Source organism: Pteropus vampyrus, unplaced genomic scaffold (genome assembly GCF_000151845.1).
Source record: "Pteropus vampyrus isolate Shadow unplaced genomic scaffold, Pvam_2.0 Scaffold60, whole genome shotgun sequence".
Classification (NCBI taxonomy): Eukaryota; Metazoa; Chordata; class Mammalia; order Chiroptera; family Pteropodidae; genus Pteropus; species Pteropus vampyrus.
In genome coordinates, this window is record NW_011888841.1 from 1,238,091 (window position 1) to 1,247,401 (window position 9,311).

Consider the following 9,311-nt stretch of genomic DNA (forward strand, 5'->3'; position numbering starts at 1 on the left):
GGGTGAACGCCCGGCCTGCGGGCGTCTCGGGCCGCGGCCGGGAACGGCGTGGGGGTGGGGGGGACGGGGCTCCCGCTCCCGCGCGGGCCCCGACGCGCGCCCCCGAGGTGCCTTGGACTGCGTGGGGGCGGGGAGGAGGACGCTGCCCGCCGGGTCGCTGCGCCTGGGTTAAAAACACTCTCCAACAGGAAGCTCGGAGACGGAGGCCAGGAGTCCTGCGTCTACTTTCGGATCGGGCTGCTCTAGCAGCTGGCGGGCGGACACCCCTCTGCCCGCTTTCGCTCCGGGCCAGATGCGGCGGGTCTGCTCGCAGACAACTTTATCCGCTCAGACACCCGCCCCGGCCGAGGGCAGCCGGCGGCGGGGTGCGGGTCGTGCAGCGGCCGGTCCGCACGGGCTCGGCCACCGGGGACGCCCAGCCCTCGCAGGTGGTGCCTCCCCAAGGCCAAGGGGACCGGGTTCGCCTTCTTCCTGGGCCGGATGTTTGAAGCAAGATGGCTGTGTTTTGTAAGCCTCTAAAACAATATAGAATACACAGCTTACTGCTCAGAGCCTGACTACCAGTCCCGTCAGCTTCTCCTAACAGCCAGTTGGGCCTTTTAACCGTGTCAGTATTCGGTAGAATTGCCACATCAGGGTAATCAAATGTCAGCAGCTTCTGCATAGTTTAGATGCGGCAGAAAACAGCAGAAATTAAAAAACGTGTTTTGCGGTTGTTATATTTACCCATTTTCCAGTTCTCAGTAGCATCAGTCATCAGCATCAGACTTTCTACGTCTCAGGTTATCCACATTATCAGTTCATTAGCCTAGAATATCTGAACCACCCAGGTGGTATTGACAACTGCGTGTGAAGGTTTGCAGTAGAAGTGTCATGCAGCCATCCCGTAGGATAGTGGAGATAGCATTTCATAGATGAAAGGCACTATTACTTGTAATCTGAACATCTTAGAAAGCATCTTAGTCATAAACATTATCCTGAAACGGATAAATGGAAATCAGATATGGGAGGAGGGAATAGATTTGTCCAAGGTCACTTAAGTGAGGAACAGACCCAGAAGAAACAAAACAAAAATCCAGGCCTCCTGTTATATTATTATTTAATGAATGTTAAGTGGCCGCGGCTGTTGTGAAGAGCGCACGCAGTCTGCCAGCCTATCCTAACAGCACATATGCCAAACAAACAAACAAAAAAAACCCAAGGCTGAGCTGCCAGGGAAGAGTTGCCATAATTTGGGCCACGAAGAGTTTTTGTTTTGCTTGCTTTTTGTTTTGCTTGCTTTTTGTTTTGTTTTGTTTTCAGGAAACCAAAATATTTATTATTGGGTTTATCCAAGAAGGCTGTTCTACATCAACTGAATTCATCATATCTTTGGGAAATGTTAAATGGCAGGTAATGTTCTCTTTCTATGCTAGATTTTTCCATAGCTCCTATTTTTGGGGGGAGGGGTGTTTAAAGCATTTCTAAGGAGTGGAAAGACTATTTGAGGTGAAATAGTTCTGATCTTTGATTATCTGAACTAATTCAGCTGTCCATCTATAAAATGGAAGTAATACTCATCTGTGTGGAGATAGGCCTCAAGTTTTCTAGTAGGATCCAGTACATAAGCACCTGGGTTAACTACCTAGTGGCTTCAGGAAGTTCTCTCACTGAGTGAATATTTATTGAGTGCCAACTATGTGCTAGGCATAGTTCTGGATATTGGAGATAAAGCCGTGAACAACACAAGCAATGCTTCTGCCTTCATGGGGCTTATGATCTCTGGAAGCATTGCCTTGCCCAGGGAAGCAGCACTTGGAGGAGGGGGAGGAAGGAGAGGTCCTTTGGAACCCTATGAGTGGTAAAAACTAGCTAAGGGGGACTGAGGACTTTAGAGTCCAGATGATGGGTAGAGGAGAGCTGCTGGGGCAAAAAGGGATTCTGAAGGGGTCCCAGGGTCAGTTCTGAATTGGCTCTGCTTCTAGAACTCTTGAGCTAATAATGGCCTCAACATTTAGAGTTAAAAAAAATTGGAGAGGATGGGAACAAAAGCTTTTAAGTTAAAACATTTTCTCTAGAATAGAATGCTTGTGACCACTAATTTATATTTGTTTATAAGTAAAAGCAAAAAAAAAAAAAAAAGGATTTTGAAAGCACCATTATTATGTAATATTTGCTTGAAATCAGTCATGTGCTATTTACCACCTCATGGCTACTGTTTTTGGACACACTAGTGCTTTCCTCGTGCCCACTAGCACGTCTGATTTAAATCTATCATATTTGTTTACTTGTTTATTACCCATCTCCTCTCCAAAGGACGTACAACCTACGACACTAGTCTTTCCTCTGGTCTTGCACTGCTACCCACACTCTACCCCCGATGTGCTGTCCCTCCTTACTAGGTGATCTCATCCAGTTTCATGGAAATTGTCAAAGATATGACAAAACTAGAGAGAATAATATAATGAACCCCCATGTACCCATCACCTAGCTTCAAAATGATCTACTCGTGACCAATCTTGTGTGTTCTCTACATCTCTACTCTCTTCCCTTACCTCCCCCACTTGAGTTATTTTGAAGCAAATCCCAGACTTTTTACATCATTTCATCTGTAGATATTTGAGTATGTATTATAGGAACAAAATGAATGTTCGAAATACCTATTGTCTCTTATCTATAGATTCTCTCTCTCTGTTTATACTTATTTGTTAAAAAAAAAAAAAAAAAACATATCCTGAGGCTTTGGATCCCAGTCTTTTCTCCAAAACTGCCCTGGCATTATGATTTACTCAACTGCTAAAACCAAAAAGTGTAGGCGTCTTCCTTAAGCCTCCCTTTCTTTCACCCCCATACTCCTATTGGACCTACCTCTGAAAAGCATCTCAGGATGACCTACTCCTCACCTCTCACCTGCCCCCCCCAGTCACTTCCTGTATGACCTCTCTCTCTGCACTCGGGCACCTCTATATTCCATTCTCTACTGCAGCATGCAGAAATTAGATTTATAGAATGCAAATCAGATTAAGTCACACCCTTGCTTAAATCCAATCAGTGGCCTCCCACTGCTCTTGGTTAAAACTGGCACTTGCAGGACCTGGCATCATTCCTGCCCTCTTTCATGGCACCTGAATGCTGTCCCCCGGCTTTTCACTGGGCTGGCTGGCTCACTCATCTTCTAAGGCAACATTTCTCACTTTTCCATGTCTTTTACTCTTAGAAAACGATTGGATTTGTGTAGTACGTGGAAGAAAAGTGGAGGAGATTTGAAGCTATTCTATAGAACTTGATTGAAAAATATATATTTTTATATTACATAATCACTGTAGGAGAAAATACTGTTTTAAGGAAGGTATTAATATCAAATGTGTAAAACTTACAAATAAAATGTTTTCAAAGGTTTTAGTTAGAAACGTTGAGCTTACATCCATGAACGTAATTTTTGATACCAGGTTTTACGGCCATATGCCATTCCTGATTAAGACTTTTTAATGAAGAGCGCTTCAAATTCTTGATGATCTCATCATTGAAAAACTTTGTTCACACAAGTAGGTGGTAAAAAGTTAAAAATAATTGTTTTTAATCATTCAAAAAAGTTGAACAGTTGAAGTTATATATTGAAAATTCTTCCCTTTCTTTCATTGACAAATCTAATCTTGAAATTTCTGGTGAATGGATTATGAATCCAATTAAACTTTTTAAAAGTCAAGTATTTAAAGATAATGATGTAGCTCAAATTTGCAAAATACACCCTGCAGCTTCCTTGGTCACAACTCAAAAGATTCTGTACATTAAATCGGAGAGAAGTAACCTGATAGGAAGACAGAAATTGGGGTCTGCACCCGGAGCCCTGTTCAGCCTTTGTCCCCAACCCTGACTGGCTGTATTTTAGGCTGCACCAATGCTCCCTGGGCACCTGGCATGGATATTTCTCAGGCTCCACGTCAGTGGTGGGCAATGCTCCCTGCCCCGCAGGACTGAAGCAGGAACCTGGGGGCTGTGATCAGCATATCACACGGAGCAGTGAGTAGTGGGCACCGAGTATCTACTGTATTCAGCATTGCTGTGACCACGGGACACAGGTCAGGCCCATGCTGCTCAGGGTGCCTTCCAAGGGCACCAGTCGGGGCTGCTCACAACCAGGGGCCCTGGGCCCTAGGGCTGACGTCATCTATCTTCTGGCACCGCCATTGCCCATAGGGAAGGCCATTGGGCTGCTCCGAGTTCTCAGCCCCAATGTCACCCCTTAGAGAGACCTCTGAGACCCTGAGTTCCCTGCCCCTCCCTCCTACATTATAGCGTCACATTTCCATGCTTATTTCCCTCACAGTAACTTACAAACTGACATTTTGTTGATTTCTTTGCTGATTTGTGGTCTTCCCGACTGCACTGTAAACATAGTGAGAACAAGAACTTTGATATTTTTATACAGTTTGATATTTTATATACTATACAAATCGCCCATGCCAGACACAGCAAATATTTGATTGATGAATAAACTAAAAGTGACCATATTTTATAAAGTTTTACAGTCAATTGTAAGATTCATTTTTGCAGAATATGCACATGTGAAAAAAACGTACCTCTTAAGAGTAAATGAGCTATGATCCGTTTCTCAGTATTCTCCTCAGTAAAAGAAAGATAAATATTTTTCTCATGGTGAAATTGTTTGGATGAAGTGTGCCCGTTGGACCAGGGCTGCCACTATGAATGGTTTATTAGTTTTGAACACTCATTAAATGATTAATGTCATGTATTCTTATCATTATTCCCTACTCACCAAGCAACCTGGAGATGGCAGTTGGGTTGTACGTAGATCCAAGATACCCTCCCCCTATCCAGGAGATCTTTACGTGCCCTCTGCACACGAGTAAACGGCTGTCCCGGTGAGCTGGGTTGGTGGAGGTCTCCCGTGAGGAAGGAGTGCCAAGAAGTTGATTTCTGAGACCACAAGGCCCCGAGCCATGCCTTGTGCTATAAAGAATTCACAGTGTGAATGGCACCTGGTGACGCTTCAGGGACATTAGGCAGCCTTTGAGACACTCCCCGGCCCCTTCCTTCAAGCTCCAACATTCCAATACAATGATTTTGACATTTCTTAAGTATTAATAAACAGGTAGTAAAATTCTAGGAAAAAAGCCTTTGCAGGATCTGCTCGCTGCTCATAAGGTGTGAACAAACAGCAGGTCAGTTGAACAAACATCTATTGAGTGCCCACCGTCTGTTTGGCACTATGCTAGGCTCTTGCTACAAAGACGAAAAGATGACACTTCCCCATTGCAAAAGGGATAATCTCAACGCAGCGGCCACATTTGCCAGGAAAGGCATGATGGGGGCTCCGTGGGACCATAAGGAAACCTCAGAGTCTGGGAAAGGGATGATTTGTAAACTTTCTTTAAAATGTTTTAAAAATGAAACATTTTTTTCTCATTACAAACAAGGAAGCAATTACAGAGAACGACAGCTGACCCTCGAACAACACAGTTTTGAACTGCGCGGGTCCACGTAAGTGTGGATTTCTTTCAATGCATGCAGTACTGTAAATGTATTTTCCTTATGATTTTCTTAATAACATTTTCTTTAGCTTATTTTATTCTAAGAATATAGTATATAATGCATATGCAAAATATATGTTAATTGACTGTCTATGTTATCAATAAGGCATCCGGTCAACAATAAGCTATTAGTAGTAGTTAAAGTTTTGAGGGAGTCAAAAGGTTTGTGTGGATTTTCGACTGTATAGGGGGCTTGGTACCCCTAACCCTTTGTTGCTCAGGGGTCCTGTCTAACACTTCGAGTTTATATTTTCAGATATTTTGACTTCTTTCCAACATATAATATTCGTATATCAACATGCATAAACATGACATTCACATACAAACTTTTTTCTTTCTTTTTTTTTTGTTTTACCAAAAATAGGAATTTACATAAGCCTTGAAGGATGAGTAGGAATAGATTAGGTGAAGAAGACGTGGAAGGGTGTTCCAAGTACTGGGAACAGCATGAACAAAGGTCAGCAAACATATTCATAAAACCAGGGTGCATATATTAAGGCAGGAAATCTCAGGAGGGGAGGCTGGAGAATGACCAGAGACGTGGTCCTAGACAACCTTGTCTGTCATGCTCATTCAGTTGAGCTGTGAGGGAGGATAAGAAGGGAAGAGACATGATTAGATTTTCTTGTATGACTGTCGTGTTGGCAGTAGGGTGGGTGGTGAGTTTGAGAGAGCGTAAGGCTGAAAGCAAAGAATTTGCGACAAAATAGATGGACCTTGAGGGCATTATGGTAAGTGAAATGTTAGAGAAAAAAACAAATACTGTATGATCCACCTATATATAGAAACTAAAACACACACACACATGCACAAGAAAACTGAAAACAAAACCAAGCTCATAGATAAATGCGGAGAACAGATTGGTGGGTGCCAGGGGCGGAAATGAAGGGGGCATTGAGAAGTGGGTGAAATGGGTGAAGAGGGTCAAAAAGTACAAACTTCCAGTTGTAAAATTAATGTCATGAAGGTGTAATGTACAGCATGGTGACTGTAGTTAGTAATACTGTACTGTATATATGAAAGTTGCCAAGAGAATAAATCTTGAAAGTTTTACTGCAAGAAAAGATAATTTTGTAATTATATATGGTGATGGATGTTAACTAGACATTGTGGTGATCATTTTGTAATATATACAAACATCAAATCATGTTGTACACCTGAAACTAATATAATGTTATATGTCAATTATATCTCAGTTAAAAAGTAAGTATCTCCAGTCAACAAGTATAAAAAAAAAGGGCCGAAGGCAAAGCAACTCATGAGACCTCAAAAATGCTTTTTTTTTTTACACTTAAAGATGTAGTCAGTTTTACCTCCTTAATTAATCCAAGAGGAATTTAGCTCTTCAGCAAAGGTAGTTTAACGATTCGAATATATCAAATTCCAAGGGACTTAGACATCTCTGCTTAGTCTGTCCTTTCATCTGGCAGACTCATAGCAATAATAGCAGTGGTTATTATATAATATTACAGATAGGTAATATTTAATATGCATATATGGCATGTCAGGCACTGTGCTGAGTGTGTTAGGTATGTTTTCTCAAGTAATAATATGTATGCATATTTTGCCCCGTTGAGATGACAGCGAGGCTGAGGAAGGGCAGGTGAGCTCGTGGAAGACCCAGGAGTCTACGCCCTGCCTCTGCTCAAAAGGCTGTGCTCTGCTGCCCACATGATTTGCAAACTTTTATTTCACTAAGATTAATCACAGTTACCAGAAACTTAACCTTGAAAATCTTTAAAATGGCCACATTTGATAATATGTTTACCTCCCAAGAATTGGTCAAACTTTCTGGAGTGTCATTTAGACATAACGTATAAATAAGAACCTCCAACAGGTTGCTCAAATCCAGAATGTAAATCAAAATGCTTACTATTAAGAGCTGCACCCCCACGCTCATTGCAGCATTATTTACAATAGCCAAGATATGGAAGTAACCAAAGTGTCCAGTGAGGAATGGATAAAGAAGATGTCACACACACACACACACACACACACACACACACACACACACACACGAGGAATATTAGCCATGAAAAAGAATAAAATCTTGCCCTTCGCGAAAACATGAATATGATATAGGGAAGAGGCATGAGAATGACACAAATTGACTAACTGTTAAGTCAGGTTACGGTCAGAGCCTACAAGTGCTGATCAGCCCTCCAGCCAGACCATAAGGAACCTACAGAACAAAGACGATCCTTGCAGAGAGTGCTAATAACTTTATCCACACCTTTAACGCTACATACCCATACCATGAGAGGAAAACAGGAAAGTGAAGTTTTTAAGTTGTACCTTACACAAAAGAAACCCAACCATTCATTCCTTATGGCCAGACATCTGAGAATCTACAGAAAGAAAACAGATTACTAACAGGCCTTTAACGCAACATATCCATCCTTTGAAAGGGAAACACATATAAACCAAACGCCTTAAACACTTGGGGTCTCATTCTCTGTCTCTGAGAGGAGACCATGGCTCTGTCTGTGGAGTGTTATTCCTTCTCTAATAAACTTTTCTTTTGTCTTTAACTCTGGCTTGCACTTGAACTCTTTCCTGCATGGAGTCAAGAACCTGCTCTTGGTGTAGGACTCCCCACTGTCTGCATCAGACAGACCTGGAGGATATGCTAAGTGAAAAAAGACAGAAGCACAACTACCATGTGATCTCTCTTATATGTGGATTCTAAAAAACAAAACAAACGAACAAGACAGAAACAAGACTCACAGAAACAACTGATAGTTGTCAAGAGGGATGGGGAGCGGGCCAAAAGGGGAAGGAGAATAAGAGATCCAAACTTCCAGTTAAAAAATAAATAAGTTGCAGGAATGTAATCTACAGCACAGGGGATGTAGTCGATGTTATAATAACTTCGTATGGCGACAGATGGTTACTAGACATCGTAGTGTGTATAAATGCTGAATAACCATGTTGTACACCCGAAACTAATATAATACCGTATGTTAACTATAATTTTTAAAAACTGAAGTAATATTCAGAGTGATTAGTATCTAAAGGCAAAATTCCTCTAGCAAAGAGAGTGAATATAAACCATTTGCAGTTAACCTATTAGAGGCACTTAGCAAATACTTTTCTACCATTTTTACTTCCTTGGGGTGTAGAGGTACTGCTATTCCATAGCCTGCAGAGGAGCGAAGTGGCTGAGCCAGGGGAGTCCCAGCTGTAAGATCCCCAACTCAATCACTCTGCACCCCTGGAACGTGGTTTTCCGAGCCGCTGAGAGAGGCTGAAAGCTTATTAAATGGACTGAACTAATGTGAAGGGCCTGGCTCTTTGTAGGTGCCCTGTGAATGTTATTTTCCCCTTCCCTTAGTCAATGAATGGCTGTTTGGTTTGTGTCTAGCCATCGCTTATTGTTTTACTAGAAAACAATAGAGTCATTCCCATATATTGCACCTATGAGCAACAATGGGAAGCAACAGTGCTTTCCAAGGGATTTACATAGGAAGCAGAGCTTTCCTATGAGGCAGTGTTCCAGGGGCTGTTGAGAGTTTGGCCTCAAACTCTAATCTGCTAAAAGACTTTTCTTCTGAGAAAGCTACCCTAATTGTGGTTTCTTCATGCCCATGTATTTGCCTGCCATGGCTTTGTTTCAGATGAATCATTGGAAATTGTGGTTTAGAGAACTATTTAAGTGTTCCCCTGCCCCTTACTCACCTGGTTTAAAACACACACACACACACACACACACACACACACACACACACACACACAAGGTTGGTGGTTTTATAGGTGAATTGTTTTTCTTCTTAATTTTCA